We start from the raw sequence: 27034 nt of genomic DNA on the forward strand, positions 1-27034 counted from the left end.
AGGCCTCTCCTGAGTCTTGTCTTTTCTCTGTCACTCTCCCCTTGGGCCTCCAAAGGCCTCTGTTCATCTTAGACTCTCCTGCAACCCCTCAGTTCATAGAAGGCTTGTCTAGAGAACTACGTGCCTCTGAGACTTGAAGATATGAAAATTTCTAGGGAAGTTAGATGCAGACCATCACACACACACATCACGCACACATGTACACATTCATACAGACATCACCACATATATGCACCACACACACATCTACTAAACATGTATACCACATGTATACACATATACATCACACACACATATATCCCATAAACATGCATACATACCATGCACACATATACATGTACATCACACAAATCATGTACATTACACACACACACAGAGACCCAGAATAGTTTTCACAATTTTATAACTCTATGCTCAGGTTCTTCTCATCTGATGTTCCTCAGTTTCACACAGTGACTTGTAAATACTTTTATTTTTAAATGTTGAGATCATTGGATCTGATGGCTAATTTATTCTGTACCCTGTCACAGGGCTTTGCAGGCAATGATTATTCCATTTATATCACAGACCAGCAGGTCTCGAAGTGTAGCCTGGGGGCCCCCAAGACTAGAAGTATGAAACTCTTCAAAGAGTTCTGAGGTCAAAACTTCACACTAAAACATCTGTTGCCTTTACTGCTCTTACTCTCTCAGGGCTGTATTGGGAAGTTTTCTGCTATAATGGGAAGGTTCATGGGTCTCTATGGGACAGCAGTTTCCAAATAAGGAGTGTAAAATAATACAAAACCACGCAGGGGCATGATCCTCTGAAGTTCCAGATAAAGCGATATAGTGGGTTGTTGAGAAAATCATGACACATGACAAAGAAAAATACACTATGACTTTCCCTATGACCTAATATTTCAATGTTACAATCAAAACATTCCATGTTCGGATTCTGCAAATAATCTCTAAGAAACTACCACTTGTCAAGTTCTGGTATAGTATCAAAGAAGAATATCCGCAGTCATCTGAAAAGGCTCTTCAGACACTCCTCACTGTTGAGCTACATACTTGTGTGAGGTCAGATTTCCTACATCCCTTCATACTGCAATAGCCTGAATGCAAAAGAAGCTAAGAGAATTTCAACGGTGTAAAATGCCATTTTTCTCACTAGATATTTGGTCTTGGAGGATAAAACTGTTTGTCAAAAAAAAAATTTAGGTTAAAATACAATAGATGTATTATTGCTATTTTAAGATGAATTAATAAATATATTTTTAAATTTTTACTTTTACCCTCTACTGCCATAGCCATCAGTAGATATAACCTACCCCAAAACAAGTTCTTTTGAGTCCTCAATCACTTTTAACTATATAAAGCTGTTCTGAGAACCAACACTCCAACTCCCTGATTAAAATGTTGGGCAGACCCATTAGTAAGCAAAGGGAGAAACAATCCAGTTTGGAGTCTAACAGACTTGGATGTCAATCAAGGCTCAACCCCACACTAATGGATTTGGAACAGCTTATTCAATACGCTCAAACTTTAATATTTTAATCTGTGAGATGGGAAGGGTAATACTTTTCTAGAACATGTGAGTTTAAGTGGGCCAATGTGTGTAGTAGCACAGATGACCTACAGCTAGTAAGGACTTACACACATCACTATGTATGTAAGCTGCCCTTCCTTCTACACTTCTGGGAGGCAGCCAATAGCTGGTGGGGATGGAGTGAAGCTATTAAGAATTGTGGCCAGTGAACCAATTCCCAAGAAGGCTTCCTGTGTCCTGAGAAGCATCCTGGAGATAGGAGAGCACAGAAGAGGGCTGAGTCTTCAGAGCTCTTTAGCAATGAAGGAGGGTGTCCCTCTTCTGAGAGGCCAGAATTCCAGAGGAAGCAGCTCCACGGAAGGTATAGGTCATCGTTCAGTTCAATTAGCCAATTAGTATGCTTTTTAAGTACTACTCAATAGCTGGCACTGTTTTCAAGCCCCAGAAATGCATGAACAAAAGAGAGAGTTCCAGAAAGTGAGACAGCAATACACGGGATTCCCTGGGAGGACAGCCCTGCAGGTAGGAGAGAGTACTATCAGTGAAGAACCCTGTGCAACACTAAGGACAGAGCCCCTACACAGACCTGAAGGTTCTTTTAAATTACTCTGCACTAAATTTCTTTGTTTCTTCAGAGAGAGAGAGAGAGAGAGAGAGAGAGAGAGAGAGAGAGAGAGAGAGAGAGAGAAAGTACACCCCAGCATGGTCGTCACATCATGATCCTCCCAGGTCTAAGCAGGCCTGGTTTATGGGTCTCATGCACGCACGTGGTGTGTACAGGGAGGCCTCAGAGCACGAACTCAGGACCTTCCCATGTGGATCCAGTTGGGTTACCACTGCACCACCTGACCTTCTGGTCTGGAAGGTTCTAGTGGGATTTTGCAGCACAGCTGAGAGGCACTGGTGATGCTGTGCTTACAAGCCTGGAAACAGAGCTATGAAGAGCCAGGGCAAAGACCAAAGGCTCCCCTGGACCAAGAGGAGGAAGGGAAGAGAAGCCTGAGGCTGAGAACATACTGATTAGGATGAATACTTCAACTCTCCTTCCTAAATCAGATCTCTTGAAGCAGCTTCCTTGGAGCTCAGGTTGGGAGAACCCCAGGGGCCTTTGAATTCTTGTTGGGAGAAGGCCCATGCTCAGCTAACCAGTTTCTGAGTCTAAATAGGACAGAAGTTGGCAAAGGTGAACTAAGAGTTCAAACTGAGACGTCATTCTGCCCTCTTTCACCTGAATGATGGACAGCAGCTGTTGTGGAGCACTCCCCTTTAGCTCTGGGAACAACCTGGGCAGGCCAGGTGAGAATGCACATCTCCATGCCTGAGAGTGCCTGGCATTCAATGTGGCCAGCCTGCACAGAAAGGACTTCTGGTCACAGTGGTGAGGCTTAGTTCCTGAACTGCTCGGGTCTGTTCTGCTTGTCAGACTGCTGCTACAGATGTTTCTCTGCAAGTTTCCTGAAGGTGCCTGATGTTGAGGGTAGAACATCCATGGTGGGCCTGCAGAAACCAAGAGCTGGAGAGTCCACCCTGAAGCAGACACTTCTGGTTAAGGGAAGAGTCCAAATCTTCCAACTGACTGACTTCTGTGATTGTGCCTGGGATGTTTACATCCTCCCGATTTAAATGTTCCTTATCCATTTTTTGCAGCATTGCATTTCCCATGGTCAGTGTGGTGGGACAGAAAGAAGCAGAACAGAATTCTAGCATGGCATGGAAGAGGTCTCCTGCAGGGGTGACTTATTTGTGGGGAAGAAAGGCATCAAATGGCATGAACTTAAGTAATACAGAGTAAGAGAACAGCTTGGGGGATGGAGGTGCTGAGGCAACTCTTGTCCACTTGTCAGAAGAGGGAGGGTCTATTTGGAGACTTGGGAAGAGGTTTTGGTCAAAAAAGTAATATAAATCAGTACTGTAATTGGCAGGCTCATCCAATTGGCAAGCCCAGAGGTGGGCAAGTCTGTATGCTCTCACAAGCAGTGTGGAAATCCCTGGCCGCCACTGCCAATTAGGCAACTCAAGTGCACAGAGGCCGTGAGTAACTGGAGGCCACTCAGCTAGATCCTGGGTCTCCTAACACCTGGTCCTATACTGGAGTCCCTAAACCCCTGTTGCATGTACAATGCCTCCTCTTGTAAAGATGCATCCATACTGGAAGGTTAGCAGGCCTTTGGGAGGCAAGGGGAACAACCACATTTGTCTGTCGGGCTTCCAGAATCTATATAATCCTGACACCACCTCTCTTTGTCTTGTCCCTAAAGCCCTCCTGTGAGCTGATGGCTAGTTTCAGTTCTTTTGTACCTCTACTGGGAAGCAGGATATGTGCAAACAAAAACCAACACACAAAAAAACAACACCCGAGTTCATTTCCTTTGCTGCGGGCCTTCACTCTTTACAAAGCAATTTAGGGGGCTACAGCAGCTAAAATTGTTAGAGGGAAGAGCACAAAGACTGGATGAGCTGGACCTGGGAGATCTGGACCTCCTAGTTCTGCCCTCAACAGCTGGGGTCCAGTCAAGCTACTTTGCATCACTGAGCCGGGCAGCTCCATCTGTACAATGGGGACAAGGAGGCCCACCTCACAGGGTGGTTGTGTGGATTAAGAGAATAGAGGGAAGGTGCCTAGCATAATACCAAATGAAAAACAGAGGTCCTCACAAATGGTTGCTATTGTTATTATTTCAGTGGCGCTATTACGTATCTCTGTCATAAGCAATCATTAGAAAAACTAGCTGGATTTCAGCGCTAATTTACAAAACGTTTCCTGGGGGACTATTAAAGAAAAACTCTATGATACTTGTCCTGAAATATTCCAAGAAAGGATGGTTTTAAAGATATATACTCTGAGAAAGAAAACAAAACAAACCCAATAACAATAAATGTAGGAGTCCAACAATGCTAAATGGAAGAAAACAAAATATTCCTGAAGTTCAGTGTGATGCTAATTGGGACTGCTCTTATCCTTTGCTGTTCCCCAAACACGCACTAGACAAGTCAAAGAACCACTGCTTGACCCTACACCAAAGGGGGCACCAACGCCATTTCTTCTATCAGGCCGAGGCCGCCCCTGGGTGCTTGGCCTGCTAGCACTGGTGGAGACAAACCAGAAAGTCCTGGGCCAAGGCCTAGGGCTCCTGCCCAGAAGCCCTTCAGTCCTCTTATGGGGATGTGTGAAAAGAGGGTGAAGCTCGGGAGTTCGTCCCTGGTTGAGCACTAGAAGGGCCTGATGGTCCAACCATGCACAATGCACCCCCAACTTGCAGTGCCCTGTTCCCTGAAAAAGCCGCCATACTGGGACCCTCAGCTCCTCCTGGGCCTCTTGGATGCAGCCCTCCCACCGCCCAGGATCAACTTGGCCTGCCCAGGTAGGGTCCCTGCAGGGGTCCTCTCACCCAATCTCTGACTTCTGCCTCTGTGCTTGGGGAGAAGCAGGTGGCGCCGCTGCACTTCCGCCCTTGCAGCCCCCCCCCCCCCACCGGCGCATGCGTGGTGCATCTGCAGGTCTTTCCCTCGTGATTAGGATCAGCAGTTAGCGTCTAGCTTACGTAGCCTTTCCTGCCTGGCAGACTGCCGGGAGGGCGTCAGCTATACGCCAGCTCTCCGTCCTCATAGATGCCGGGTGCGGACGTTGTCTCCTTCTAGAATTTTCTGCTGTGCTCCTTCTCGCCTGTGTCTCTTTAGGTCCATCAGTCCTTTCCCAGCAAGTGCCCTCCCACTCTTGTTGTCAGTTGGGTCCGCCCCACCCCCAACTCCCCTGCCACGCCCCTCTTCCCATGTGTCCTGTTGGGATCATCCAGTCTTTTTATTTTATTTTTTAACTAACATAGTTGACAATTGTAATTTATTTATTTATTTATTTATTTTTAGTACGAAAGGAGAGAAAGTCTTCCTTGATATGGTGTTAGAAAACAGCCAGAGTCAGAGCACCGTGATCTTCTGGCAAAGTAGAACAGTTAATATAAAACTGACATAAAGAGGCTTCATTCTGGGGGCCGCCAGGTGGCGTGGTGGTCAAAGGCGCTGGACTCCCACATGTGCTGGCATCATGCCAGGGCAAAGAGGACCCAAGAGGTGGGATCATCGCCCCTGTAGGAGGAGGAGCAGAGAATGAAGTAGGAGGTCTTGTCCCTTGTTGAAATGCAGGCGTTTTATCAGTCAGGCTTTGAGCTTGCTCTTCCATCCATTTCTGATAGCAGTTTTTCACATTCTCTTTGTATTTCCTACCATTGCAGTGTGTTTCTCTCAAGGATGGAGAATCATGGGTGAGGTATGTATCACAGTAGTCACAATAAAACTTAGGCATGTTGTTCTGGAGACCATTAGCCACTCCGGGGGTTCATCCAGTCTTGCTACGACTCTGCCCCACGTGTCCTATTGGTTGGGTCTATCCAATTTTCCCTGCTGCAACACCCCACTCTCCGGCAAAACACTCTAGTCTCATTGGATCTGTCACCTGCTTCCTGCAGAGCCCTTTCCCCTCCACCAGTCTTCAGGTCAAGTGGTAGCTTCTTTGGCCACCAGCTTCACTGTCCCCTTGTGTGGTTTGCAGGGGCTCTCCTGCCTTGGGTCCTAGGCACATCATGTGATCTACCCAGCTTTTGTGCCTGATAAGTCCCAGGTGAGACACACAGATCCAGGACTGAGGTACCACAGCCATTCTCCAGCAGCCCTTCCCTGCCGGCCCCTCTGGCTACCTACTTAGGCCTTCCTGGTGTCCCAATTGCTGCAACTTCTCTCAGCTGAACAAGGCTGCATGAAAATCCCACAGGGAAGCACCTAAGGATGCTTGTTGGCCACAGTTCACTCTAGGGTATGTGGGCAGTTGCCACCAGGAAGATCATTTAGAGATTTAGTGCCCTGGAGCTCTATAGGACCCTGCTATCGTCAGCCCTTTAGGGTCATGCCTCTTTAAATATGCAAACAGGTTGCATGGGGCCAGCTAGTGCTGTGGTGGTTAGGGCGGCTAGATCCCACAGGACCAACTGCCAGCTGAGGGTCTGGACAGGCGGCTTAGAAAAACACATTGTGTGCATATGCTCAAGATCCAGAAAACAGCATGGAGAGGAGAGTGGATTACTGTGTGGCTAAACCCATTGGGCCATGCTTTCTCACCTTCCTGCTATCTCTGTCTCTGGAGAGTGCACAGACCCTATCACAAACTAAATACAAAAACAGTGTGGGCACTCTTAGCTCAGGTACTTTAAAATTATTATTTAACATATTAAAATGCTTCTTGAAAAATGCATGGGTTGTCACCTCCTTCTGGCCATGCCCCACGTATGTGCTTTCATGTACTTGTTATGAAGTGGGGCAAAGGGCTTCATTTATCAATTGTGCCTGTTGGCCTCTGGGTTCCTGGGAGGCAGGCACTATGTTTTTGCCGGGGTAGGCATACTCAGGAATTAAGTACTTGTTGAGTACATACGTACTTGCTAAAATGCAGAGCTGGTGGGAAGTCCAGCCTTCGCTTATTTTGATTTCCTTAAAGGAGGTTTTCTAAAAATCTAAGGCAATGGAAAGCCAAAACTGGATTATATAACCTTTAAGGAGCTGGATTGAGGCCCCAAGGAGTTTGCTTCCAGGCCCCTATTTTGCAAATGAGGAAACAGAATCTCGGTTACAGCTTGCGTCAGTGCCTTCTTGGAGTGCGTGCTTCCGCGTCTATGTGTGTTGTATATAAACGTTCTCTCTGAAAGCCTGTCATTCAAAGATCTCGAACAATAGTCACCTGAAAGTAATAAGGTAATACTTTTGAAACAACCTTTGTTGCATGAGACAATGCTCTTGGCTCCCACAATAACTGTGACATTAGTTCAGGCCACAAGAATAAGAAAGAGAGGTGACGCCAACCCCAGCTGTCCCAACCAGCAACATGGAAGGTGTGATGTGTTCAATCTGCACAGGAGTGGACTAGAGACATGAAAACACTACTTATTCTCCTCTCATCACTTGTTCTTTTTTTTTTTTTTTTTTTAAAAAATTTTTTAAGGGGGCTGGGAGGGGGGGTGGGGGGTGAGGGCGATGCTTTAAGTCCCGGATCTGGTGGCTTGCTCTCTCACTTTCCCTCTCTCTCTCTCTGATCAAATTAAAATAAATAAATAAATAAATAAATAAATAAGAATTATTTAGGGACCAGCAGATAACATAATGATTACGTCATTGGACTCCCATGTTGTCGACCACGGTTCAAGTCCTGGACCCGGTGGCTTAAAACTCACGCTGGCACATGTGCATGTGTGCCCAAGATCCCTAGAGGAAAATGGAGGAGAAGGAATTGTGGTGTGGCCATCCCCATGGAGGGTGGTTTCTCACTTTCTGTCTCTCTGTCTTTCTCTGTCTCTCCAGTGAGCAGATGTACCCTATAGCAAAAATAACTCTCTCTCTCTTAAAAAAATAAATAAAAGAATTATTTATTAACTAAAATTACTTTCCAATTTTGACCAGAGACAGGGAGAGCAAGCTGCCAGGTCTGGAACTCAAACCATGGTTGGCCATGTGGGAGTCCAGCACATTTAGCTATTACGCCACCTGCCAGTCCCTCTTCATTTGTTCTTTACCTCATTGGGCTGAACAAAAGACAGAACACTTGAGGAGATTAGGAATGCCACTCAGAACTCCTGGTTGCATCACCTCGTGATGACCATGTCAATACATCCAGCTTGATTTTATTTTCAAAAATGGAAATATCCCTCTAAGACATAAACCCAAACCCTGCTTTTTCTTTATAAAGTAACACAAGGATAAGTAAAGTAGCAATACACACATCTTTTTAAAGGGGACATGAAAATTTAAAAATCTACTCAATAAAAATGTTGCCTCTTTCGAAAGAAAAAAATAACAGAAGTTTCCACTATTTCATTGAATTTAATCTACCTTGTCATTACCCTTCTTCCCTCCATACCCCATCTTAGCTAGGCAGATGATTGAAGGAGAGGGGTGGGGAGTGGAGGGATGGAGATGAATGAATGAACATTTACTTTGAACCTGTTATTTCAGGGACTCTTTATAACTACAACTCAGGGGGAGCGGGACTGTTGTAGCCACTTTACAGACGGGGCAGCTGGGGATCTAAGTGTAGCGAGTTAGGTAAGGCTTAGAGAAAGGGCAGCATGAAAGGCCCTCTCCTTTGTGCTCCTTCCAGTATTTACCATGTTGAATTATAACTGTCTGTTCCTCTCTCTTCCCCACCCAAGGGCCCACTAGTGACTGTGGGCAAGAGCTCTCTAAGATTTTTCGTAGCTGCTAAAATGATGCGTGGCTCGTAGCATACTCTGAATGTGTTTCGAATGAGTGACTAACAAATGAACAAATGAACTCTGTAGAAGCAATAAAATAACATGAATTTCTTTTGGATTTATTTTCAGCTCTATTAAGGTACAATTGACAAAAAAAAAGTTGAATATGTTTACATTGTACAATGGGATGTTTTGAGATACATTGTGAAATAACTAAAGCAAATTCACTAACAGATCCATTATCTCAGATACTTAAATTGTCGTGTGTGTGTAAGAACAATTCAGAACTATTCTCTTTCTGTGGTGACATTTTCACAGGTCTGTACTGAGCTTTATGAGGACGAGAAAAAAGAAAATATCTATTACTCTCTTTGTAATTTTTAAAAATAATTATTTTATTTTATTTATTCATTCATTTATTTTTTAATTTGACTAGAGAGAGACAGAGGGTGAGAGTGGGAGAGAGAGGAAATGAGAAAGGAAGCCACCAGATTCAGGATTCGAACCCTGGTCAACCATGTGGGAGTGTCCAGCGCCTTAACCACCATGCCACTTGCTGATCCCCACACTCTTTGTAATTTTTAAGGGTACAGTACATAATTATCAGCTATAGTTACTATGCATATAGTAGACCTTCAGATTTATTTCTCTGGTTTGAGACTTTGTACCCTTTGACCAAATCTCCCCCTTATTTCTTCCCTGTCCCCTAACCCCTCAACTCTTGGTAGATATGAGTCTCCACTTGCTTTTATTAGTGTGACTTTTAAATCTTATTATATTTTTAACTGCCAGAGGGCACGTGTGCTTGCCAGACAGACAGACAGAGAGAGGGAGAGGGAAGGAGAAAAATTACCCCCTAGTGGGTGTGGTCATGCCACAGTGCCATCTCTATTTTCCATCCTGTCCGGATTTGGGCACAAATGCACATGGGTCGAGCATGTTTTTTAAGCTGCCAGGGGCTAGGATGTGAACTGCAGTCAGCCAGGTGGGATCCAGCTCCTTTAAGTACTAGGCTATGGGGCTGGCCCAATTTTGACCTTTTTCAGTTTCACATATGAGTGAGATTATGCAGAATTCGTCTCTCTGTAGCTGTCTCATTTCACTTAGCCTGATGTCCTCCAGGTTCATGTTGTCACAGAGGACAGAATTTCTTTCTTTTTTACAGCTGACTCATTTTCCATTGTGCATGTATACCACAATTTCGTTGATCTATTCGTAGACAGTTAGGTTGCTTTCCTATCTTGGCTACTGTGAATAACATTGCAACAAATATGGGAGTGCAATTATGTCTTCAAGATATTGATTTCTTTTGGGCATATACCCAGCAGTGGGATTGTTGGATCATGCAATAATTACAGTTTTAATTTTTAAAAAAGTTTATTTATTTCTATCATGAGCAAGAAAGACACAGAGAGAGAGACAGATTCAGAGAAGAACCACACTCCCAATAGGATCTTGATGTTGTGATCCATTTCCAGCCTTCGGTCAGCCCTGGAACACGGGCTGGTTGAGTTTAATCATCAAGGACGGGCAGAGAGAGGCTGCCCCAAGGCCGGTTCTGGCACAGGTCCCAAAGCATTGTCAGGAGCTTGTTAACATTGCAGGACGCCCATGCTCAGCCCTGTCCAGCTTTGGATGTTAACAAGATCCTGGTTATTGTGGGGCACTTAAAAATTTGAGAGTGAATGCCAGGCCACTGGAGTTTTGTTCTCTTGGAAATGGTTATTAACTGGGTTAATTTATTGTAATAGCAATTCACCAGCTGAATCCAGAAAAATATGAGATTGGACTCTAGAATATCAAAGAGGAAAGGCCTTGGAAAAGTCCTTTCAGACAGGAAACCACACCTTCCAGATAAGACGATGATGGCGGTTCAATTCATTGCAGCAGAGCTGTCGGCAGGAGAGATGGCGAGTGTATACCTAAGGTGGGGCTTGCAGGACAGGATGAGGGGAAGGAGGGGAGGACCAGATGAGGGGAAACTGGAATGACTGTACTAAGCAGGGAACAGGGTGCGTGAGCTGGCTGCTATCCCTAAGCCAGCCCATTCTTCACATACTCCACCCTTCCAGACTCTTTCATTAGGGTTAGCCCAGGAGTGTGAATGAGTCTAAGTCACACACAGGTGTTTGGACTGGCCACAACACCAGGCCACAGGCACGCGCGTGGTCATACCCACTGCAGGGCTGCCAACTGCATGCACCGGTTTCTGGAAAGCTCAGTCCTGCTGTTTCCTCTGGGCTCTCCCAAACACTTGTGTGGGTGATGGCTGCTGGAATAGGAACATTAGGCAGTGACAAAAGAGTGACTCTGAGGGACACTGGAACAACTCAGGTGAAGGTGGGCACTAGGATATGATCTTAACTGGCAGCTCCCCCTCCCTGTTATGTTCTCCTTTTCTCTGCCGTTCCCCCTTCTCCCTGGCTCTTAGCATGTCTTGTATTTCAGACATGAACCTGTTCACTAGTTATTCCCTGAAGTGTAACTCCTCATTCACTAGACTCCAGGTTCCATGAAGACAGATAATCCCCAGGTCCAAGGCCAGGTCTGGAGTCCTGCTGCACTCCATAAATATTTGTGGAATAACAGAATAAATGACTGAGCAAATAGGTTTACAAGAATCAGGTTTATCTTGACAATAACCAAGGGAACCACCTCTTCCTTCTTCCTCTCCCTCTGACAACTCAATTCACTGCATATTTACCTGCTTTTTTTTAAAAAAATCTTTAAGCCAACATACAGTGTATTTTGGATCAGAAAATTCATTGTGTATGGTATAATGATATACAGTGAATGGACAAAAAAAAAAAAAGCTACTCGGAGGGCCAGCAGGTGGCATAGTGGTTATGGCACTGGACTCTCACATGGCAGACCATGGTTTGAGGTCCCAGACCCGGTGGCTTGAAAATCATGCTGGGCACATGTGTGTACATGCCCAAAATCCCAGGAGGAAAATGGAAGAGAAGGGGTTGCAATGTGGCCATCCTCCTTGGTGGAGGGGGCGATTTCTCACTTTTCCTCTCACTGTCTCTCTCTGGCAAGCACACGAGCCCTATGGCAAAAAACTTAAAAAAAAAAAAAAAGTCACTTGGTTTAAGAGAGCCAGATCTCTCACAGGGCTGACTGTGGGTTCAAGTCCTGGAACTGGTGGCTTGAGAAACCACACTAGGCATGTGTATTTGTGTGCCCCAAATCCCAGTAGGATGGAGAAATGGAGGAGAAGAGATTGTGGAATAATCACACCCCATGAGGAGGGGAGTGTTTTCTCCCTCTGCCCCTATTCCTTTCTGGTGAACACACTCACTCTCTGGAATTTTTTTTTTTAAAGCTACTCAGGGCCAGCAGGTGGTGTTGCAGTTATATCACTGAATTCCTATATGGTTGACTGTGGTTCAAGTCCTGGACCCATAGCTTGAAAATCACACAGAGTACATGTGCGTGTATGCCCAAGATCCCAGGAGGAGAATGGAAGAGAAGGGATTGTGGTGTGGCCATTCTTCCTGGGGGGTGATTTCTCACTTTCCCTCTTACCGTGTTTGTCTCTCTCTCTCTGGCAAGTGCACACACCCTAAGGCAAAACACATTCAAGAAAAAAATAAAAACAAAAAGCTATTTGGGGATTCTTCAATAAAGGACCAGGAGGAGTACCCTGATTTTTCTATTCATGGGAGTAGTTGCTTGGATTCATTCTCTTCTCTTTTAAAGACATTAAACATTGTTTAATAGGAAGAGCTCCTATTTCTTTGACTAGTTCAGCTTCCGGGCGAGGTGACTCCGGCTAGGACCTGAAGGATGAGATACAGTAGCCAGGCGGAGTGTTTAGTGGAGGTAGGGACCGGGAAGGGGTGTAAGCCAGAGCTTGCTAAGGGGGCTACGGACCAGCATCATCACCTGAAAGCTTGTCAGAAGGTGCATTTTCACAGGCTCTCCAGGGGTGCGTGTGCAACCTTAACCTGAGAACACCTGACACACAGAACTCTGTGCAAAGGGACTCTCCAGAGGCTTTGAGGCCAAGAGAGATGACTGCACATGAGCAATGAGCAGGAACTGAGAGCCACTTCTCTAGTCCCATCTCTCCCCACAGGTATCATCAGCAAGACTGGGGCTTACATTCTCAGACTCTCAAGCCCTTCGAGGGTTTTCATCTTCTTTTTTCTCTGTGTAGTGATTCCCTACATTTCAAGCGAATGGAAATGCAGCCCATAAACAAGACACATACTAAGATTTCAGCTGAGAATGCGGCCCTTCTTTCAGTGGATGATTTCATTTTCTGGACCAAGGATATGAATTTCCGCTCGAATGTCCCTGCCTCACATATGCAGAGTTCAGCTGACAGATAAAAGCACTGATGCCCTTAACATATATAGAAAGCTCACCAAGGGGCCAGGTGGTGGTGCAGCAGTAACGCAAGTGGACCCACGTGGAAAAGGTCCTGGGTTCACATTCCAGGACCTCCTGAGCATGCCGGGTCTGTGCACATGCACATGTGCCCATGATCTGGGCTATGGTAGTAGACCTACTGGGGGTGCCTGTCTCTCTCTCTTGTGGGACAAATAAATACAAATTAAAACAAAACAAAACTTATAAAAAATAACATAATAAATCACATTTGAAATCCTAAATTAGAAATTTGTCAAGGAAATGAATCACTAGTTCACAAAGTAGAGAATATACACAAAAATATTAATTTTACAAATGAAATAAGCAAACGTCTCTAAAATTAGCCAGGGTTTATCAAATGACCAATCTGGACATCTGCACTAGGAAAATATCCAGGAAGGCCCTGCACCAGGAGAGTCAGTCTCCCAGAATGCAGGGATGCTGTCTACTCTAGCCACCTGTGTGGCTGTTGGGAAGATTCAAGGAAAAAGAGAAAGTGTAAAGAAAGCCAGCATAGACTTAACATAAAATATGACGGGGTCTTCCAGAAATTCACTGAAAATGTGCATTTCAAATTTTTGGCATGGGAGCCAGCAGGTGGTATGGAGGTAAATGCTCTGGACCCCACATGGCCAGCAGTGCAGTTCAAGTCCTGGACCTGGCAGCTTGAAAATCATGCCAGGTGCATGTGTGTGCATGCCCAGAATCCCTGGAGGAGGGTAGAGAAGCAGGGATTGCAGCGTGGCTATCCCCTGGGGGATGATTCCTCTCTCTCTCTCTCTCTCTCTCTCTCTCATGAGCACATGACAAGGACAAAAACAACAAAAAGGTTTTTGGTGTGGAAAATGCATGGATTTCCAAAGTCTTTGGTAACAAACTTCAATTCTGTTTTTTCATGAACTTTTGAAGTCTCCAAGAATGAACAGGTCCTGATTTAATACCTCTAAAGACCAAAACATTAGCTGGATATTGTAATGGTATCATACAGAAAGTCAGGGGTGCTGCATTTAACACCCCTAAGCCATTTAATACTCTAAGTCAAGAGAAGTAATCATTTTCCTAATATGACTTAAAACTAGTCTGGGGGGGGGGCAGCAGGTGGCATGGTGGTTAAGGCGCTGGACTCTCACATGGCCAACCGTAGTTTGAGTCTAGGATGTGGAGGCTTGCTCACTCACTTTCCCTTTCTCTCTCTGTCTCTCTGGTCAAATTAAAAATAATAATAATAATAATTGGGACCAGAAGATGACATAGCAGTTATGTCGCTGGACTCCCACATGGCTGACCACAGTTCAAACCTGCAGCTTGAAACTCACTCTGGGTGAATGTGTGTGCATGCCCAAAATCCCAAGAGGAGAATGGAGGAGAAGAGATTGTGGCATGGCCATCCACCATGGGGATGTCATTTTCTGACTCTCTGTCAAGCGTATGCAGCCTATAGCAAAAATATCTCTCTAAAATAAACAAATAAATAAATAATACTAATAACAGATAAATAAGCCTTTAAAATAAAATAAATTAAAGCAATCAAAACCGGTTTGGGAACGAGTGTTGGACTGGATGAGCCTACTCCATGCTCCTTTGCACTGAAGCCATGTCCTGTTGTATTCTCAACAGGGCAGATTCCCAGTCCACAGTGGCAGGCAGGGCGGCATTTCTTTTGGTTGCTCAGAGTCTGTTGCATGACAGTGACTGCATAATGTGACCATACCTGCCATCAAGTGTGAGGCTCAAAAATAGGGGACCCAGAGATTGGAGTGGCCAGGGGTGGGGTAGGAGAAGTAGGTTTGAGTGAAGCTGGGGCTGCCCTTGACCAACTAAATTTGGATTTTCTCCGCCACTGCAGGGCGTCCAGGAGTGTTTGCAGGGATTGGTGGCAAGGGTGTGGAGAAGGTGGTGTCAGGAGAGAGAGGCTGAGGCTGGGGAGGCAAATTGTAAACCAACTCAAGGGCGCAGGAGACAAGTCATCAGCACAATCCTAGAGAGGGTGGCAAGTCCTGAGCTTTCCAGGAGGCAGAACTATAAGGATTAAGGGCCAGCTGGGTGTGGAGAGTGAAAGCAAGGAGAGAGGTGGAAATGACTCAGGACCCCCACCCAGGCTATGAGTGGGTGGGGTGGCCATGCAACAAGACAGGAGGGAAACAATAACAGGATTAAGTGTGCTTACAGGGAGATGATGATGGATGAGGTTAAAAAAATACTAAGTAGTATGTCTGATTGTGAAAATAATAGGTATTAGGGAAAACAAAGTTTATGAGAATATTTTAAATCACCTGTCATTTTGTTAGAGATATTTTCTTTAATATTTGGGGTATTTCTTTCTGGTTTTGGTCTATCTGTATTTCTATCTGGTCTTCTACATTTCTGTGTGTTTGTGAGTGTAGTGGGTTGTGAATTTAAATTGTTGATCACATTGTAGACATGGTATGTTATTTTTTTTCTCTTAAAAATAATCATTTGGGACCAGCAGTTAGCGTAATGGCTATGTCGCTGAACTCCCATGTAGTCGACCGTGGTTTGAGTCCCGGACTTGGTGGCTTAAAACTCACAGCTGGTGTGTGCATGCGTGCCCAAGATCCAGAGAGGAGAAAGGAGGAGAAGGGATTGTGGCGTGGCCATCCCCCCTGGGGGGTGATTTCTCACTTTCTGTCTCTCTGACTCTGTCTCTCTGGTGAGCACACATGCCCTGTAGTAAAAATCTATCTCTCTCTAAAAAAAAAAAAAAATCATTTCCTGGACTAGCAGGTCGCCTGGTGGTTAAGGTGCTGGATTCCCACATGGTTGACACTATGAACCCAGTAGCTTGAAAATCATGCAGGTGCATGTGCATACCTGCCCAAAATTCCAAGAAGAGAATACAGGAGAAAGGACTGTGGTGTGGCCATCTCCTTGTGGAGTGATTTCTCCTTCTCTGGTGAGTGCCCATGCCCTACAGCAAAAATCTAAGAAAATAAAAAGAAAATAATAAAATAATTTCCTAACCTTATCACTGTTATTAAAAAATGTATATAATAAAGGTTATGTATTTCCTCTATTAGAGAGACAGATGGAAAGAAAGTGAGGGAACCAGCAGTTAGTGTAATGGCTATGTCGCTGGACTCCCACATAGTTGACCACGGTTAGCATCCCGGACCTGCTGGCTTAGAACTCACGCTGGGCGCGTGTGCGTGCGTGCCCAAGATCCCGAGAGGAGAATGGAGGAGAAGGGATTGCGGTGTGACCATCCACGCTGGGGGTGATTTCTCGCTTTCTGTCTCTCTGTCTCTCTCTGTCTGCCTGGCGAGCGCACACGCCCTATAGCAAAAAAAAAACTATCAAAAAAAAAAAAAGAAAGAAAGAAAGAAAGAAAGAGCACAGAAAACATGAGGACTGGCAGGTGGAAGTGAGAGGAGAAGAGAGACCTGGTCTTCACACCACAATTTGGGCTCCGTCCTAGATCACAAGCATGTGCGTGTGTACCGGGCTTGCACAGGGAGACCTCAGATGTGAATCCAGAACCCTCCCACGTGGCCTTGCATCATGGAGTGCCGTGTTACAGCTGGCCTAAAACACATTTTTGGTGATTATTGGGTACTACACCCAATGGACGTGTGACAATGACTATTTTTTTCCTCTCACTATGTAGATTACTTAAAGGTTTTTCTACTTTAAATAACGCAGCAATGGACATGTTTGTAATAAATCTTTATCCAAGTTCCAATGATAAAGTTTTAAAACATTTAAATAACCAAACTGAAATATTCCAGTGGCAAAAAGAAACAAACCAAAACCTCTTAAAATGACATTAAAACACAGTAAAAATGGCAGGGGCAGAACTCATGTGAACATGAGCATGTAATTTAGCAACTTGCCCCATCTCCTGGAAATCACAGAAGTGTGACAAGAAAAATGAAACAAAACAAAATGAGCCACAAATCCCTGCACACTGCATTTTCAGTGAAACCAGGAGGAAGAGATAAGCGTAGACTGCAAAGACTGTGCAGAAGCTACCAAAGGGCAAAGACCAGGAGAGGGTTAAAGGCGCTGGATTCTCACATGGCCGACCATAGTTTGAGTCTCGAACCTGCTGGCTTGCTTTCTCATTTTCCCTTCCTCTCTCTGGTCAAACTGAAAAAAATAATAATAACAGATAGAATTAAATAAATAAATCTTAAAAAAAAGAAAACACAGTAGATAGAAATTAGCAAAGTAAAAAAATAATATATAGAAACACAAGAGTATTTTTAAATGATTATAAAAATGATAAGTACAGAAGAGTAGATCTACCATATGTAGAACTGAATTGAGCAGATCTAACATATGCAGAATTGAATTTCCTTTAGAAGAAGGGTTCAAATAAAAAAGAAGTATTTAACTTTCCTTATGCCAGAAATTTGATCCTAAATGGTCAGCATGAGATAAATCCCAGTAGATTTATAGGCCTTGACGAATAAAGACAGAGACCCAGCCTGGTAACATAATTGGTATTAAACTGAACGACAGTGCTAGAAGCCACATGGCTGAGCATTTGGATTCCTGACTGGCCTGAAAACATACCATGTATTGGGGCTGGCAAGTGGTGTGGTGGATAAGGGCACAGGATTCCCACATGGCTGACCAAAGTTCGAGTCCCAGACCTGGCAGCTTGCTTTCTTATTTTCTCTCTCCCTCTCTTTCTTTCTCTCTCTCTGTCCCTCTCTGGTCAAATTAAAATAAGTAAATAAAGTTAAATAAAAAAATAATTCTTAAAAAAAATATCATGTGAGTGTGGTCATACTCAAGATCTTGAGCAGCTGGAGGGTTGGAGAACAGAAAGTACAAACAAGGATTTGCAAGTCCTTCTAGAAAACTGCTAGAAGGAAACGAGGAAAGTGGGAGGACTTAAGCAAAAATTATTATGGTAAATAGAGGCACAGGGTATCAGGGAGATAGAACAGAAGGTAAATTTCATACATCTTGGGCCACACAGAAACAATCCAACTAACAAAAACTTAGCATAAAAGCATGAAGGAAAGTAGGAAGTAGAATAAATTCATTGATTCTTGCCCATAATAGTTGGGAACCCACAGAAACTAAATAAAGCTGCCAAACCAAGCAAGAGGTTTACACACATAATGGCAGAAAGATGAACATTAAAATGGACTAAAATCAAGTGATAAGAGAGAAGAGGGGGTAGGAAAGAGAAAAAACTCATCTAATCACTGCTCACAGTAGGGAACATATTGTCTAAAATTACAGGACTAAGGTAATCTTCCTTTGCCAATATATGACACTATAATATCATTTTGAAGGTAACCACCATACTAAACGTGCAGTCTTTTCTGGATAAGAAAACTACACACACACACACACACACACACACACACACACGCCAAAATAAAGCAAGCAAATCATAGAGTGAAAGAAAAAAATACTCAAATGCAAGCATAAAACATAATAATAAGACAGAAATAAGACCGTCTTGACATATCAATGAATGAAAATGGACTCAATCTCTTTTAAAACCATATTTATTGATTGGATAGAAAGACAAACTCAATGTGATGGGGCATCAAGAAAAGCTGGGAACAAAGGGGTGAACACTTGGGAGGTTGCTGCAAACAACGAAGTGAGATCTGGGAGGAACATAAGCCAAAAAGCCCCAAATGATAGGAAGAGGAATACTTTACCATATTTTCTAAAGCATTAATTCCTAATGAGCATGTAACATATCATATTGCATGTGTGGGTAAAGCAATATGGCAGTAACATTTATAACACAGAGACTAAACTACAGAAACACACTTTAATAGACTTCAGTTCCCTTTTCTCAGTCCATGACAGACAGTGTCACGAATAAAGATGTAGCAAATCTACATGTCATGACAAAGTAGAAGTGATGGAAACAGTTCGAATTTTTACCAGAAAGGAAATCATATCTAAGGAATATCAGGAAGGTATTGAGTCTCCCTAAGTTAAAAATAAAAATTTATGTGATCTCCATAAAAATTCCTAAATGTATTTTTTGGGAGAGTGTCTATATAAGCCAATTCAAATATTTATAAGAAAAAATAAAAAGAGCCATGAAAATTTTGAAAAAGAAGGAACATGTCAGTGAAGTAGCCATGGTGGCTACTGAAACAGCATGGTACTGGCACGTGACTAGACAGACCAATGGAAGCAAAACATAAATGTGAAAAGAAAGTCCAGAAAGAGGCCTCGATCACACTCAAGTACGTGATAAAAGTGTCATCTCGAACTCAGGGAAAGGCCGAATTACCTGAGAAACGGTATTGAAACATCAGAGTAAACTATCCAGCAACAGTGTAAAACCATACTTCCCACCTTGCACGAGCATATGCTTAAAAATGGTGTAGAGATTTAAATGTTAAATAATTAATAATTATACTAGAAGAAAATACAGAATTTGTTTAGAAATAAGAGATTGGAAAGGCTTTTGTAAAGGACTCAAATCCCTTAATCATATTAAAAAATGTTCAGTAAATTTGTGTATGTATGTATGCACCTTTCCCAAAGGCAAAACCAAGCAAACAAAAAAAGAACACAACAACAACAACGAAAGAAAAGAAATTGGAACCACCAGATGCCACAATGGTTACGCTGCTGGATTCCTGTATAGTTGACCATGGTTTGAGTACCAGACCCAGCAGGTTAAAATATACTTCAAAGTCAAAGAGAAGACTGGAGGAGAAGGGATTGCAGTGTGGCCATCCCCCCAGGGGGTGATTTCTCACTTTCTGTCTCTATCTGCATATGTCTCTCTGGCAAGAGCATGTGCCCTATAGCAACAATCTCTCTCTTAAAAAAAAAAAGAGAGAGAGAGAGTGAGAGACAAACAAAAACAAAAAAATCAATAAGAGCAAAGTCAAAAGACATTTTTTTTAAAAACTAGAAAAAAAATTGAAATTTGAACTCTCCCGTTCTTAACATTTTTAAAAATTTGACCATCAAATACGGTGTTTCCTATGTGACAAGCATGTACCAAGCACTTTACCAAAGTTAGCCCAGCTAATCTGTATGGCTGTCTTGTGATGTGGTACTGTCGTTAACCCCGTTTCACAGCTGGGAGACTGAAGCACGAAGTGAAGTAATTTTCCAAGGTTACACAGCTAGTACAAACCTAACATGTAGAGACTGCTCATTCACAATGACTACAGGAAATCCAAAATCCTTGGGAATTAAGGTATCGAGAAATAAGCATGGGGCCAGCAGTGCTGGTGTAGTGTAACACGACACTTCACAATGCTATAATCACATGGGGAGGTCCTGGGTTCACGTCCTGGGGTCTCCTGTGCATGCCAGGTGTGTATGTGCATGTCCGCGATCTGGGCTCGCTGAAGCTGGAGCTGGAGTGTGGCATAAGGACCTTGTTGGGAGGGCCTGTCTTGTTCTTCTCCCTCTCACCCTCCCTCCCTCCTGCTCTTTTTCTCTCTCTTTAATGAAGAAAACACATACACATGCTTAAAAAAAATAGGCATGGATCTACATAAACCCTAGTGAGGAGCATAATAAATCACTTAAATGTAGAAGTACACCACTCTATTGAATTACAAGGCTGGGTATTATAAAGATTAAACTTTTCTCTAAATTCATTTATAAATTTAGTGTGATTCCGAAACAAATCTCAACAGACAATTTTAGGAATGTCATTCAATATTCCTAAGGATATCTAGAAGAGTTAAGATGTGATAATATTATATAAGATGATTAACCAGGAGGATTGTTCATTTATATATTAAGATTGCACTAATTAGCAATAAAACAGTGGGCACAGATGGGAAAACATACACACAGTGTAAAGGTCGCTTGTCTCTTAGACACCAGTTAATCATTAAAACCTTTGTCCATTTGATTTGTTACTAAGCATTTTGCATACATAAGATTGAACACTTCGCCTGCTTCTTGACCCACTGTATTCTCACTTTAGCAGCTACTGATTGATAGCCTTCGTATATTTTTTTACTAGGCTCTAATATACTTCTTTGGTTTAAAGAGGTGAGGTAAGATAGGCAGACACAGAAATGGCTCATATAATGGAAGAAGCCCTTTATACTCACAAAGCCCTAGACATGTAAGGCAGGGCCATAGACACAGGGCCACCTGGGGTGGCACCAAGCTAAGCTGGGAGGTAGAGGAGAGGGGCGATGTGGGTGAGAGACTTTGTTGTGGTCTCTCTGGGAATGACTGGGAGAGGGAGGTAAGCATGCTTAGGGGTGGCTAGTGTAGCTTCAGCAGTCTCTGGGACACAGGGACTGTGCCTCGGTGCCTGGTACCTGACCCTGCAGTGGCTAGGGCAGGGGGGTAGAAGCCCATTGAGGCTGACAGTGTGACAGCCCATAGAGGAGGCGGTTGGGATGTGGGCTCGGGCTTTAGATTAATGGGCATGTATTTAAAGGCAGGCTCCCAGGAGTCAGTCACTCTCTCTAGGAACTTGCTTACCAGGGAAGGGCCATCCCTTCAGATCAGCACAGCCCCCGCTGTCAAGGCATCAGATATAGAAAACAAGACATGTTCAGTACATTCAGCTTGGCTGCATAAGATTCATATATACTAAAAACAGTGGGCCTTTCTGTTTTTGTTCTATGTGTTGTTGTCTTTTAACCAAGATGACATGCTTAAAAACGTGCCATATGGAATCTCGCCCTGTGGGATAAGATCTTCCTCTTCCCGATTCCCCTGACTCTGTTTTCTCTATGCCCTCTGCTTTTCATGGTAAGGTTTATGTTTTTGGTTTTTTTTGGAGAGGTTTTTTTCGCTATAGGGCGCGTGCGCTCGCCAGACAGACAGAGAGAGACATAGAGACAGAAAGCGAGAAATCACCCCCCAGGGGGGATGGTCACGCCGCAATCCCTTCTCCTCCATTCTCCTCTCGGGATCTTGGGCATGTACGCACACACACCCGGCGTGAGTTTTAAGCCACCGGGTCCGGGACGCGAACCGCGGTCGACTACGTGGGAGTCCAGCGACATAGCCATCATGCTAACTGCTGGTTCCCTATGGTAAGGTTTTAAAACCACGTTTAGGCACACACCCTATAGCAGAAAAACCTCTTCAAAATAAATAAATAAATAAAAATTTAAAATTAAATAAATAAATAAAACCACGTTCAGGACTGAACCTCTTAGCCTAATTGTTAAGGGGTTAAATTCCACATGTCTGACTGAGGTTCTCATCCTGGCCCCAGACACTTAAGAAACATGCCAGGTACATATGCATGCACGCTCCAAGTCAAAACAGGATCGAAAAATGGAGAAGGGATTGCAGTATGGCATGTCCCATTGGGGTTGCTTTCTTTCTCTCCTTCCCTCTCTCTCTGTCTCTCTCTAGTGAGTGCACATGCCCTTTTGCAATTAGACTGTTTTTTTGTGACAGCGTGCACCTGGTGGGGCTGTTCTCGGATGAAATGTCATGATGCTCCTAATAGGCATAGCCTGAATTTGCTATTCAGTGAACACAAGCTCTGTCCTTAACAGCTGTTACAAGTATTTTCCCCCAAATTTTTCCTTTGTTGAAGTTTGATTGTACCACACCTAATTTAAATTTAAAAAATAATTTATTGGGACCAACAGATGGCATAATGGTTACGTTGGTGGACTCTTACATAGTTGACTGTGGTTTGAGTCCCAGATCTGGCAGCTTAAAACTCACACTGGGCGCCTGTGCGTAGGTGCCCAAGTTCCCGAGAGGAGAATGGAGAAGGGATTGTGAAATGGCCTTCCCCATAGGGAGTGATTTCTCACTTTCTGTCTCTCCAGCAAGAACATATGCCCTATAGCAAAAATATCTCTCTAAAAAATTTTTTTTGTCCAGCTGCTGTGGTGCTGCAGTAACACAAGTGCCCAACAAGGATGGAAGCCACAAGGCTGACTGGGTTCTGATCCCTGAGTCAGCTTGCAAACATGCCAGGCAAGTGTGCGGGCACCCAGGATCCAGACGAGTTGCAGGGCTGGGGAAGGGATGGTGGCATGAAGACACCCAGTTGGAGATTCTTTCCTCTCTCTCTCTTTCTTATGAGTGTGCACATGTCTCTGTCATAAACCCAATAAAAATGATCATTTTCCTTTCAGATTCCCATTTTTAACCTTGTAAAGGCAGTAGCACGATGAATGAGATCGTAAGTCTGGAAATCAAACTGGTTATTTGAATCAGGACCATGCCACTTCCAAAGAGAACCTAGTTTTATGGCATCTGTGTGCCTCTGTTTCCTTCCCAGAATTTGGAGATTTGTGTCTAAGACCCAGAGACACCATGGCTATTAAAGCTAAGATTTACTATACAATCTTGTTGGCATATTTTTCAGATTCTATGAAGAGCAAACTGGAAGAGCGAGCATCCTTGGAGTTTCTGGGATCTCGCTTAATGACACACATATACTTGATAAAAGCTGCCTTGAAAAGTCCGCCTTGTGGGAAAAAAAAAGAAAAAGACGAACGTTATACCACAAAGCTTTACAGCAGCACCACCTAGTGACAGACACATGAAATTACAGCAATGGGCCTAGAAAACCAAACTGAAATAAAATTATTGCTGTAATGATTAGACTAAAATCCTATCCTGATTTTTCAATAACTATTGCTTCATTTCCTAATGGCTTGAAGTTTTTTTCTCTCTCATCTGGATATTGTCAAAAAAAGGTGTCTAATCTGGAAAGAGTATATATATATATATATATATATACACACACACACACACACACATACATACACAACATATATGATTTAGTGACCTGCCCATTCAATAACTTTATTGAATGAGCAAATTGAGGGTCAAATTATATTTATTTATTTATTTCAATTTGCTATCCGGCACATGTGTTTGCTGGAGAGAAAGGAGAAAGAGAAAGAGAGAGAGAGAGAGAGAGGAGAGAGAGAGAGAGAGAGAGAGAGAGAGAGAACGTATTCCCCAGGGAGGGGATGTCCATGCCTGCAATCCCTTCTCCTCCGTTTTCCTCTCGGGATCCTGGGCATGTATTACACACATGCAGGGCATGTTTTTCGAGCCACCAGGTCCAGCACTGGAGCCACCAATTGGCCATGTAGGAGGGATCCAGCTGCCGTAACTATCACACCACCTACTGGCCCGAAAGAAGCATATTTTAAAGAATTGTAGCAGGGCTCACAGATGATATCCATGCCACCCCTCACTTCTCCTGTGCCTGACTTGCTGCACACCCTCTCTAGAGACTGGACCACCATGCTGGATGCTCTCCCAGTGGTGTGACTTAAGACCACAGATAGCAACAGAGCATGATGAGAGAAACAGCGTGGTCCCTGGTGGTGGACAGAGCTAGATTCTACTCCCAAGGAAGACATTTTTTTCACCTGTGTCTTCCTGGGCAGGTGACTCAGAGCTGTTTCTCATCTCTGAGGTGGGGAGCACACCATCTCCCTCCAGGGTGGTCAAGGGAGTGACTGCACAGGTCTTCCCAAATTGGTCACAAACCAAAACCATTTTGTTTGGGTTTTGTTTTTAGCCGGAGGATAAGAATGTGTGAGAGAGAGCACAAGCAACCCCCAGTAGGGCTTGGTCACCCTGCAATCCTTTTTCCTCCATTTCTCCATTCCATCTGGACGCTGGGCATGAGCACACATTCGGTGTGTTTTTCAAGCTGCAGGAGCCAGACTCGAAATGTGGTTTGCTATGTGGAATCCAGCTCCCCCTGCACAGCACTTCAGCCCTGCACTCCAGGCTGGCCCTGTAAGCCTGTTTTAAATAGATTATTATGTTTCTTTTCTACAGGTGGTTTCTCTCCACTTGTGTGGTTTCCAGACTGTGAACTACTCTATTTTCCCTCCCCATTTTCAGCGTGTTTTGCCTCATAATGATTGAGCCGGCACCCTCCCTCCATTCAATTTTATCTTTGATATTTTCCAGGGTCTACAACTAACTAGTAGAGGGAACAGACCAGGACACGATGCCGACAGTAATTTCCAAACTGCGACCTGAGAGAAATAAGTATTTAAAAATAATCCAAAGCCAATAATTTGGAAGCATTATTTATTCAAACACATCAAAATGTTTTATTTCCTCTTCAATGGGATACATCTTAAAGTGGTGAAATATACAAGTATAAAAATAAGATTCCTTTGGAAAACTCCTATTCTGAAGGGCACAACTGTTTGGACATTCTTCAGTAGCTGCAGAGCCACTTTTCAGATGGAGTGACTCTCTTTAGTCATCTTGGTAGATTTAAAGTTGTGCACAAATCTTTAAATCTACTCGGTGCACTAGATACAGAAGAAAACTCCAAAAGAAAAATATAAAATAATTGTAAGCAGCTTTGGAAATATAGGCGACACTTAAGAAGCAGGTGGTAAAGGATGTTAATCTGAGACAGATGCAAAATGCATTTTGCAAAGCATTCTTTTCAGCATCAAATGCTTTAGTACACACGACATTTCACAGTTCTCCCAACAGAACCCGAACACTGCTAATGTAGCATGAAAGTAGCCCACTTTAATATGAGTGGCCTCTTTCAGTGACTGGACATAGTCATTTCAAAGTTTAAAAAAAATTTTTTTAGAAGTTTTTGCCTTAAGGTGTGTGAGCTTGCAGGGGAGGGGAGGAGTGAGAGGGAAAGTGGGAAATCAGCCCCCGGGGAGGATGGTCACACCACAATCCCTTCTCCTCCATTCTCCTCCTGGGATCTTGGGCACGCATGCACACACGCCTGGCATGATTTTCAGCCACTGAGTTTGAGACTTGAAACACAGTTGGCCATGTGGGAGTACAGTGACCTAACTGCTACATCATCTGCTGGTCCTGGCATTTCAAACTATAAGAATGTTTACCTATGCAAATGAACAGAAATAGTAGGAAGCATATAAATTTAGATCAGTTTTCATTAGCATGTAACAAACACATTCATTCTCTTTCCCCTCACATGTGCTGAGTAATTGTGACATACAGTAGAATTTCTAACCTCACCAAGAAGGTGTGACATTATGTCTACAATTAGAAAATGAGAAAAAAATATTAAAAACAATAGCAAGTTTTATAACTCTAGCAACAAAAAACATATAAATGAATAAAAAATTGTTATAATTTTTTTTGTTTGTGATTTTCATTATACACGAATAGATCCTTAATTAGCTTTGCTCATTCTTTTTCTTTCTCTCAAAAAAATCACCTTTTGACATTTTCTTACTATTTCACTCAGGAACATTAACCTCAGAAATGTTAGACTAGTGTAAAATTTTAATTTGATAGGTAAAGTGTAGTAGGCTGAAAGTTTAGTTATATCAGGAAACTTTTAAGAAGCTTCATATGCATTTAACACAAAAATAAGCCCTGATCATCGGAGACACTTGCCTCCTTGTGACATTCTGACCGATGCATCCACTGTGAACAAAAATATATCTCTATTCCAACCTCAGTGAAGGAGATCCTGAGGAAATGGAGTGTGGAGGAAGCCCAGCGTCTCTGTCTCCTCGCAGTGATACCACTACAATGGTGGCTGTGCTCCCCTAATTGGCAGTTTGTGTCAGAAACCTACCGTTTGTGACTACAATACGTGGTTACAAATCCACATGGGCAGGGTATTCTACTCAGACTGCAATGTGTGGGTGTGCCTGTGTGCTCCACGCCGTTTACACTGTACCCAGCTCAGCTGACTTCACACGAGAATTCTCCACCTGTCCAGGGAGGGCACTGCTGCTCTGTGGACAGGGCAGACCCCAACAGAAGATGCCCAGAAATAAGACAGACCTTTTGCCCTCAGATCTTTTCTGGTATCCCAAGATGCTCGCTGGAAATGACCAGAATTGCTGCGTCAACAGTGATACCCAAACAATACTCGTGCCTACTGGGCATAGGGGCACATAGGGCCTCATGGAACACCCCAGGCATCACGGAGCACACGGAGCAGGTGGCTTAAGTCGCACTTGCCATGGGCTGGATTGGAAATCAGCAGG

General features: G+C 43.6%; 1 protein-coding gene and 1 long non-coding RNA gene across 4 annotated transcripts in view; one reads left to right on the top strand and one right to left on the bottom strand.

The window, feature by feature from the left end:
• Window positions 1-5239, bottom strand: part of FAM3B (FAM3 metabolism regulating signaling molecule B) — an 82350-nt gene extending 77111 nt beyond the window's left edge. Inside the window, exon 1 of one of the 2 annotated variants that reach the window (XM_027774904.1) lies at window positions 5073-5239. The gene's annotated coding sequence lies outside the window, so the exon portion shown is untranslated. Of the gene's footprint in view, window positions 1-4919; window positions 4999-5072 lie in introns of those variants that run through there. The other variant, XM_027774906.1, reaches the window with a different exon arrangement.
• Window positions 5075-25121, top strand: LOC102490514 (uncharacterized). Of its 2 annotated transcripts, none has more exons than XR_335668.1 (3): window positions 5075-5146; window positions 5760-5794; window positions 24996-25121. It is a non-coding gene; the product is annotated as an uncharacterized LOC102490514 (long non-coding RNA). The 2 variants fall into 2 exon arrangements; XR_335667.1 differs by lacking the exon at window positions 24996-25121 and adding an exon at window positions 22932-23021.
• Window positions 25122-27034: the final 1913 nt, after the last annotated feature.

Source organism: Tupaia chinensis, unplaced genomic scaffold (genome assembly GCF_000334495.1).
Source record: "Tupaia chinensis unplaced genomic scaffold, TupChi_1.0 Scaffold000492_1, whole genome shotgun sequence".
Classification (NCBI taxonomy): Eukaryota; Metazoa; Chordata; class Mammalia; order Scandentia; family Tupaiidae; genus Tupaia; species Tupaia belangeri.